Raw genomic sequence first — 8,731 nt, 5'->3', positions numbered from 1 at the left:
CACACCTCTGGACTACACGCGCCCAGGCCAATCGCATGTGGAACTTCTTGCGCACCCCTGAAATACACGCACACGCTCCCCCAGGCCCGATCGCGTGTGGAACTTCTTGCGCACCTCTGAACTACACGCGCCCAGGCCAATCGCGTGTGGAACTTCTCGCACACGCGTGTTCCCGTAACCCGTAATACGCGTTCCCCGCTTTGCGTTTGCTGTTTGCCAGTCCAGTAAACTGGTACAGGGTTGGCACTGCCCTTTGCGATGGTTTTGCGATCTTGATGGCTTTTCCTTGCGCAAGGGCATTCTTGGGGGCGTAACTGGCGCTGCTGCAGGGTCGCTGCGCCACTCTGCGCCACATCTGCTTTTGGAGGCGAGAATCCATGAATACGCTGTGAGTGGAAATTGATTTTATCGCACGCGGCTGGCGCAGACATTCGCACGGGCACGCTGTGCGCCTGCCGCGTGCGACACTTTTGTGTGGAATTCCATGAATCGGCCTGTTAATGGTGCTTAAATAGTAGATCAGCAATAGCTGATCTTGAGCAGTTCATAGAAACAATGAAAACAGATGTTACTGTGGTGGATTGTGCACTGAAGGGCTACAGAGCAGTCACCTCGTTTCTTTAGCTCAGCATAGCAGGAATCGCAAACTTTAGCCGGGCGGTCTTTCAGGTACCGGAGCGGGTATTTCTTTTTTGAAAAATTCCGACATACAATCTGCAAGGAAACAGAACAATTTTAAGTTCAATCAAACCTCCCTTGATCCATCCCTCGTTCCAACTTTTTACCCAACTCTATTCTGCCGTTCCATTCTAAACTCCTAAGGCCTCTTACCGATCACCAGATTTAGTTATTTCTAGGCAGTGTCACTAACGTATTCACTTTCAGCTCACTGCTCTAAAATGACTCAACCACTTCAGTTAATACAGGTTTCTCACCTTAGCATCTATGGTACTGAAGGAGACAGAGGGGAGCTCTGGGGTGGAGCCTGGGAGTTAGTGGAGCTACCCCTTCCAGGCTTCTATGCCCAGATTTCTAAACCATACTGAAGTGCTATGGCACCTGCTCCATTTCCACCTCATGGGAAGATGGTCCAATCACAGAGCGGAAAACCTTGGGACATAATAATGCTTTCTGTCGCTCTCGTAATGTATACATATACTTTTCTGCCTACTCTTTTCAGCATACATTCTTCTTTTGGTGTCAGATATATTAGGAAATTCATATCAGAACAGTATACGAACAAGCTATGCAAATGCTGACTAACATAGGGTTGTTTGCAGAGACGCGCGTACAATATATTTACACAAGATGTCAGCTTTACGCGGTCTGGTCTACCTTGATCAATTGTTCAATGTGCAACATGGCATTCAAATCAAAGCATCCACGGTTGGTTTATTTAACACATGTTTCTCTGGTGCGTTAACAATGCTGTTACAAGTGCCAGTAAATCCGGTACTGGCACATTTACTGTACTGGCAAAACACAAGTTTGCCTGTGGGGGTTATTGATTTACCTGTCGCCAAGAACTCAGCGGGATACCAGCAAACCTTTAATGACCCCCTCTGACTGCTTATTTATTCCTCAATAGTATATATAGCAGAATGTATGTATGTGTGTATGTTTGTCTGGCTATACAAATCCACACCGTTGAACCCACGTCTACCAAATTTTGCATGGATTCCTCTTTTGTCTGGAGTAAGATTGTAGTCTATGTTTGGATGCAATAAATGCACTCCGTAGACACCCTCATTTACTGATGCTTACCCCGATTCACTACAGTAGGTACTAGAAGGAGGCAACATTTTGAAAAGTGTCTGAAGCAAAATGTTCGATGTGTTGGTTATTCCTTTGAAATGTATTAATACTGTATACATTTCAAAAATGTTTATGAAAGCATTTTTTGCAAATGTTTACAATAACCAGTGTGAAGATGAGACAGTTGGAATCAGCATAAGGCTTTGGTTGTTGGAAACATTTGAATGAATTTGCTTGACAAGATTGGAACACAACATTACGATCGACCTAGAATAAGAATAAATTTGGACAATATATGTATGCATTAGCTGTGAAGAAGCTCCTTAGCCTCTGTTGAAGTAGAATCAGGGGCTATACGAAACACGTGCCTAATATCTTTTGGATGAAACCCATGGACAAACATCAAATGCCTTTTCAATAAATTGTCTCATGATTTTGTAAAATACGTCTGTTTGACAATGAATCGTTGTTTGATTATCTAAAAAGAATTTGTAGGAGAGTTGTCAATGTTATGAGTATATTGGGCCTCATTACGACCCTGGCGGCCCCGGTATGAACGGTGCCGGTAAGGTACCGGCAACGTTCATACCAGGCCGCCACATTACGAGTTTGCTCGAGGGTGGTGGTATGCATGTCTGGTCTGGCCAGACGTGCTTACAGGCACCCGTGAGCAGACCAGGATGCTAACAACGGACCCATCATTAATGGGTCCGTTGTTAGCATCCTCCCCATTTCCATTGAACCCTATGGGGACTCAATTGGGAATGGGGACGTACCGGGTCTGGGTCCCAAAAATGGGAATTACCGGGCCCGCAAAAGTTGGAATGGCCCGGTAATTCCCTTTTTTCGGGACCCGGACAAGAGTTTGGAGGTAGCCATGCCGGTAATGACGGCATGGCTACTTCCAAACTCGTAATGAGGCCCATTGTCTTAATATCCTATTGACTCTAAAAGAATTGTGTAGAAAGAGGTTTCAGTGATTGTGAGATGTTTTGTGCATACTAGTAATCCTAACAGGTCAGGACTTGACTTCACCACTGCAGCTCTGTTGATAATTGGGACCATCTATTAGCAGCCTGATATAGGCTCCATGTAGCCTGAGGGTGTCTTATGGTGACACGAGAGGCACAATACATAATAATAAGTAAATACATTCAATTACTGTACAAGAAAATTAATTTGAAGCCTAGATTTAATAAGAACAGGATGATAGACTTCCTCTTTAGACGTAGTGAAGACAGTCCCACTTTTCCATGGTTTATAAGAGAACCTATCTGTGGTGCTATCAACTAGCCAATGCTGCTTGGCGGAGAAGGCTTGTGCAGCAGCAGCAGCGACCGGGTATTTTCAGCTTACCTTTCCACAGGCATGGCAGTGATTGCGCCTCAGAGTCAGGGTGAAGTCACTGCTGCAGTTCATACACATCATGACGTGGGACATGGGCACCAGAGATGGTGGCTTGTCACCCAGGCAGATTCCCAATCTCTCCCGGACCTAAAAGAAAGAACATGCTGTCTAGTATATACACTGCCCAGAGAGACATTCTGATACCTGACCTCCAGGCCAACAGCACTTTCCTCATGCATCTTGCTGAAGCTTCCATCTGAGGCCACAGTCTTTGATTGGGCCATTTGCGAACACTTCATGGATCTTGCTGCATAAACACGATCATAAACGTGGTTGGACCCAATAAACGCATGGGCGAATACGATTGTCAATTGGCAGCGACACATGACCTATCTGCTGGGGCCACATGTAACAACAGACCTCAAACAAGCCAACTGCGCTACACGGGCACCCCAGTGGTAGATGTGAACTATAGAAATAACTACTAACCTAACATACAAGAAAACCGAATGATAGTCAACAGGAAACCAACAGAAGCAACAGCTAATGAACAGGAGCTTCAACTGACTCAAGACCCAGTTGAGAAAGATAATGAAGCCCTCTAGATAAAAACATCAATGGATGCTGCAATACAATAGACAGCATGATACAATGGACAAAAGGCTCAATGGAAGCAATAATCAATTAGCATGAGTGTCAGTGGACTTACGTGCATGTAAACAAAGGGGAACAACAAAATATGGCCCTGTAGATAAAAGTAAAGATAGACTCCACACTACAATAGACACAAGACCTCTTAAATTCAATGCCAAATAAACACGAAGACCAGTGGACCACAATGATGCATTTGATATGATATGCTAATGCACAGGCTCAAAAAACAATGGATGCACATGGGTACAGCAAAGACATCCTAATCAACCCAGGATATAGTGTGACACAAGGACTTGGCCATCCAGTCTCACCCTGATTAGCCTCAATTATTTTCTATGCATTTTCCTCCTACACATATATTTTTCTAAATTACATTTAAAGCACCCCCAGCCATTTGTCATGGTAGTTGCATATATTGTTTAATTATGGTAGACTTAAATATTCACCTAAGTGATGTTCTGGGAAATTAGGGATTGGTATGATTTGACAGTAGCATAATTGTTTGCGGCCGAATTGACCGTTGTCAATTTCAACGCGAACCCAGTTTTGCAGCAGCCAAAGTCAACTAATCCATGCACCACTCCCACCGCCACAATACATCCCCACCCTATCCCCACTTACCTTTCAGTGTCCCCTTTCCATCTGACCCTGCGGCGTCAGTTCCGTTCCTGCAACGCGGGTCAGAACTGATGCTGCAGGGTCCCTTTATCTGTTGTTTTTTTAAAGTCCCCCACTTCCAAAGTCCCAGAAGTGATGGACACCCCTGCAACCGCTGTTCCAAATATAGTAAGCAATGGAAGGAGGGGACAACCCCTCCAAATCCCTGATCCCCTTGTTCGCTCTAATGGAACTGTATGGCTAAGTTGACCAAATGTTTGGTTGTACGATCATTTCGTACAGCCTAAACTCGGTCAACTAGGCCATACTGTGAAATATTGTCGGTCAAATTGGCCAATTCCAAAATTAGCACCCCGACCCCATCAGCAGGAGTTAATCATACTTAGGTTTGCCACTGTTGCTATATTGTACATGGTTGTACTGAACACGTGTGTACCACACTACTGTCGGGATAGCTGCTCACAGCTAAGACTGTTGGGGACACATGCAATCTTCACCTGTGTCTTTGCTTGGCCTTTCGGTACATCTAAAATAAAGTGATGTCCTTGACTCTGTTGCCTTTGGAAAAACCTTGCCACAGGTGTTTTCTCACTATTGATGCCATATCGTCCTGGGAGGATAGCTCAGCGGCAACGTGTTCGCCTTGGAAGCAAGACAACACGAAGCAACACAGGTCCAATCCCTGGGTCCGTGCTTAGAAACCGTGCAGATCATCAATTTTCTACATCAATGGGAGATCCTCTATTTCCCACAGAAATGGGAAATCCTCTATTTTCCACATCAATGGGAGATCTTCTATTTACCACATTAATGGGAGATCATACATTTACCACATCAATGAGAGATCTGCTATTTCCCACATTAATGGGAGGTCATATATTTACCACCTCAATGAGAGATCCTCTATATCCCACAGTAATTGGAGAGGCTCTATTTCCCACTCTATTGGGATATCCTCTATTTCCCACATCAATGGGAGATCCTCTATTTACCACATTATTGGGAGATGATCTCTTTTCCACATCAATGGGACATCCTCTGTTTACCACATTATCGGGAGATGCTCTCTTTCCCACATTAATGGGATATCCTTTGTTTACCACATCAATCTGAGATCCTCTCTTTACCACATCAATGGTAGATACTCTGTTTACCACATCAAGTGTTAACATCCAAGTGAATGTGGCTCGCTTAAGCCTACACAGTTTCCTCCTAAGATTCTGTAATTATAACCTTATACAAATATCAACAAAAAAATTCATACAAGATACATTAATCATACATGAACACATTCATTGAAATGGGATGCCCCAGCTATCCAGCTATTTTATCTCAATGGAAGAAGCATAGAATGACATGGGACAAAATATTGCAAAAATATATTTTAATGACATTATACAGAAAGTGCCAGTGCAAACATTGAAAACTATACATGTTCGCACACTCTAAATTCATTTGGCCTCAATGAGAAAATATCAGAAACCATGTTAGCAGCCAAAAACGCACATGTAATGTCAAAGTCATAAATATGTTCACAAAGGAAATGTTTACAAATCATAATCTTCAGTATCCAAAAGAATGATCAGAAACATACATCGTCTAGCTGGTCAACTAGTGGGGGCAGTAGGCACGCTGTCTTCCTCTTTTGTATGTATGACCTGTGCGGGGGCATTAGGCACTCTGTCTTCCTCTTTTGTATGTATGACCTGTGCGGGGGCATTAGGCACTCTGTCTTCCTCTTTTGTATGTATGACCTGTGCAGGGGCAGGGGGCATGCTGTCTTCCTCTTTTGTATGTATGACCTGTGCGGGGGCACTAGACACTCTGTCTTCCTCTTTTGTATGTATGACCTGTGCGGGGGCATTAGGCACTCTGTCTTCCTCTTTTGTATGTATGACCTGTGCAGGGGCAGGGGGCATGCTGTCTTCCTCTTTTGTATGTATGACCTGTGCGGGGGCATTAGGCACTCTGTCTTCCTCTTTTGTATGTATGACCTGTGCGGGGGCATTAGGCATGCTGTCTTCCTCTTTTGTATGTATGACCTGTGCGGGGGCAGTAGGCACGCTGTCTTCCTCTTTTGTATGTATGACCTGTGCGGGGGCAGTAGGCACGCTGTCTTCCTCTTTTGTATGTATGACCTGTGCGGGGGCAGTAGGCACGCTGTCTTCCTCTTTTGTATGTATGACCTGTGCGGGGGCATTAGGCACTCTGTCTTCCTCTTTTGTATGTATGACCTGTGCGGGGGCAGTAGGCACGCTGTCTTCCTCTTTTGTATGTATGACCTGTGCGGGGGCATTAGGCACTCTGTCTTCCTCTTTTGTATGTATGACCTGTGCGGGGGCATTAGGCACTCTGTCTTCCTCTTTTGTATGTATGACCTGTGCGGGGGCAGTGAGCATGCTGTCTTCCTCTCTTGTATGTTTGACCTGTGCAGGGGCAGGGGGCATGCTGTCTTTCTTTTTTGCATGTATGACCTGTGCGGGGGCATTAGGCACTCTGTCTTCCTCTTTTGTATGTATGACCTGTGAGGGGGCAGTAGGCACGCTGTCTTCCTCGTTTGTATGTATGACCTGTGCGGGGGCATTAGGCACTCTGTCTTCCTCTTTTGTATGCATGACCTGTGAGGGGGCAGTAGGCACGCTGTCTTCCTCGTTTGTATGTATGACCTGTGCGGGGGCATTAGGCACTCTGTCTTCCTCTTTTGTATGCATGACCTGTGAGGGGGCAGTAGGCACTCTGTCTTCCTCGTTTGTATGTATGACCTGTGCGGGCGCAGTAGGCATGCTGTCCTCCTCTTTTGTATGTATGACCTGTTCCATCTCACATGGGTCCAGCCTTTGCTAGTTTCGACACATATCATGTCTTCCTCAGGACCAACTGATGTACACTAAAGAAAACAAAACCAAATCAAGCTATAACATCCAATGATACGCTATCTTCACTATATACACATACTATGAAATACCTCCAATCACTTTTCTGGAGGTTGATGGTGAGTTTAAGTGTCCCCACTAATGGCACACAGTAGCCTGTAAGGTCATAGGAAAAGGGTGCTAAATGGATCAAATAGAACTGCCAATTATTTAACAGACTCTATCTGTGGCCATGGAGTGTCAAACACTCCTGGAAGAATCTTAGTTCTGCACTCATAATAGTTAAAGTCCTTAATCATTCAGACTAAATACTTGTGAAAATATTATTCTTTGTGTGCATTCATTAGCTATATTAAATGTTAAAATGGTTTGCCTAGCTGTTCCCTTTTCTAGTTACTTTTCTTGGTTTTGATCCTCAGTAGAGAAGCTGTGTATCCTCACTATCCCATGTCCCCTTGGGCCTCCTATTGCCTGCACTCCTTCTCCCTACTCACCCCACTCCATTGGAGCCTGCTTCTCATTACAAGCGTCACCTACTGTTCAGAGAGGCAGCGCCCCTCAATGTACCTTAACGCATCACTCACTCCAGTGCCAGGTAAAAGTGAGATTTTCTATACATATATAGTATTCCTCTTTATTATTAATAATTGCCACCCTAAGATAATGTCCACTTTTGTAGGTCAACTGTTACTGGAATCTTTTTAGTTCTGTTTTCTTTTCCGCCTGGTTTATTTGTGCATTGAGGCTGTGCTGGCTATGTGATGGCAGGGACTCCATATGCGGGGCTGCACCTTGCATTCTATGACTATACAGGCATACAATGCATTCACTGGCTATGGAGGGCATTCCTGATGCATTGTAGTCAGGGCTAAACATGTGATGGCAGGGACCCCATATGCGATGCTGCACCTTGCATTCTATGACTATACAGGCATACAATGCATTCACTGGCTATGGATGGCATTCCTAATGCATTGTAGTCAGGGCTAACCATGTGATGGCAGGGACCCCATATGCGGGGCTGCACCTTGCACTCTATGACTATACAGTCATACAATGCATTCACTGGCTATGGATGGCATTCCTGATGCATTGTAGTCTGGGCTAAACATGTGATGGTAGGGACCCCATATGCGGTGCTGCACCTTACATTCTATGACTATACAGGCATACAATGCATTCACTGGCTATGGATGGAATTCCTGATGCATTGTAGTCTGGGCTAAACATGTGAAGGCTGGGACCCCATATGTGGGGCTGCTCCTTTTATTCTATGACTATACAGTCATACAATGCATTCACTGGCTATGGATGGCATTCCTGATGCATTGTACTCTGTGCTAAACATGTGATGGCAGGGACCCCATATGCAGGGCTGCACCTTGCATTCTATTAAACAGGCATGCAATGCATTCAGTGGCTATGGATGGCATTCCTGATGCATTGTAGTCTGTACTAAACATGTGATGGCAGGGACTCCATAT

The sequence above is a fragment of the Ambystoma mexicanum genome, chromosome 2p (assembly GCF_040938575.1).
Source record: "Ambystoma mexicanum isolate Mex_15411 chromosome 2p, UKY_AmexF1_1, whole genome shotgun sequence".
NCBI classification, from domain to species: Eukaryota; Metazoa; Chordata; class Amphibia; order Caudata; family Ambystomatidae; genus Ambystoma; species Ambystoma mexicanum.
Note: the sequence above shows the minus strand (reverse complement) of the source record.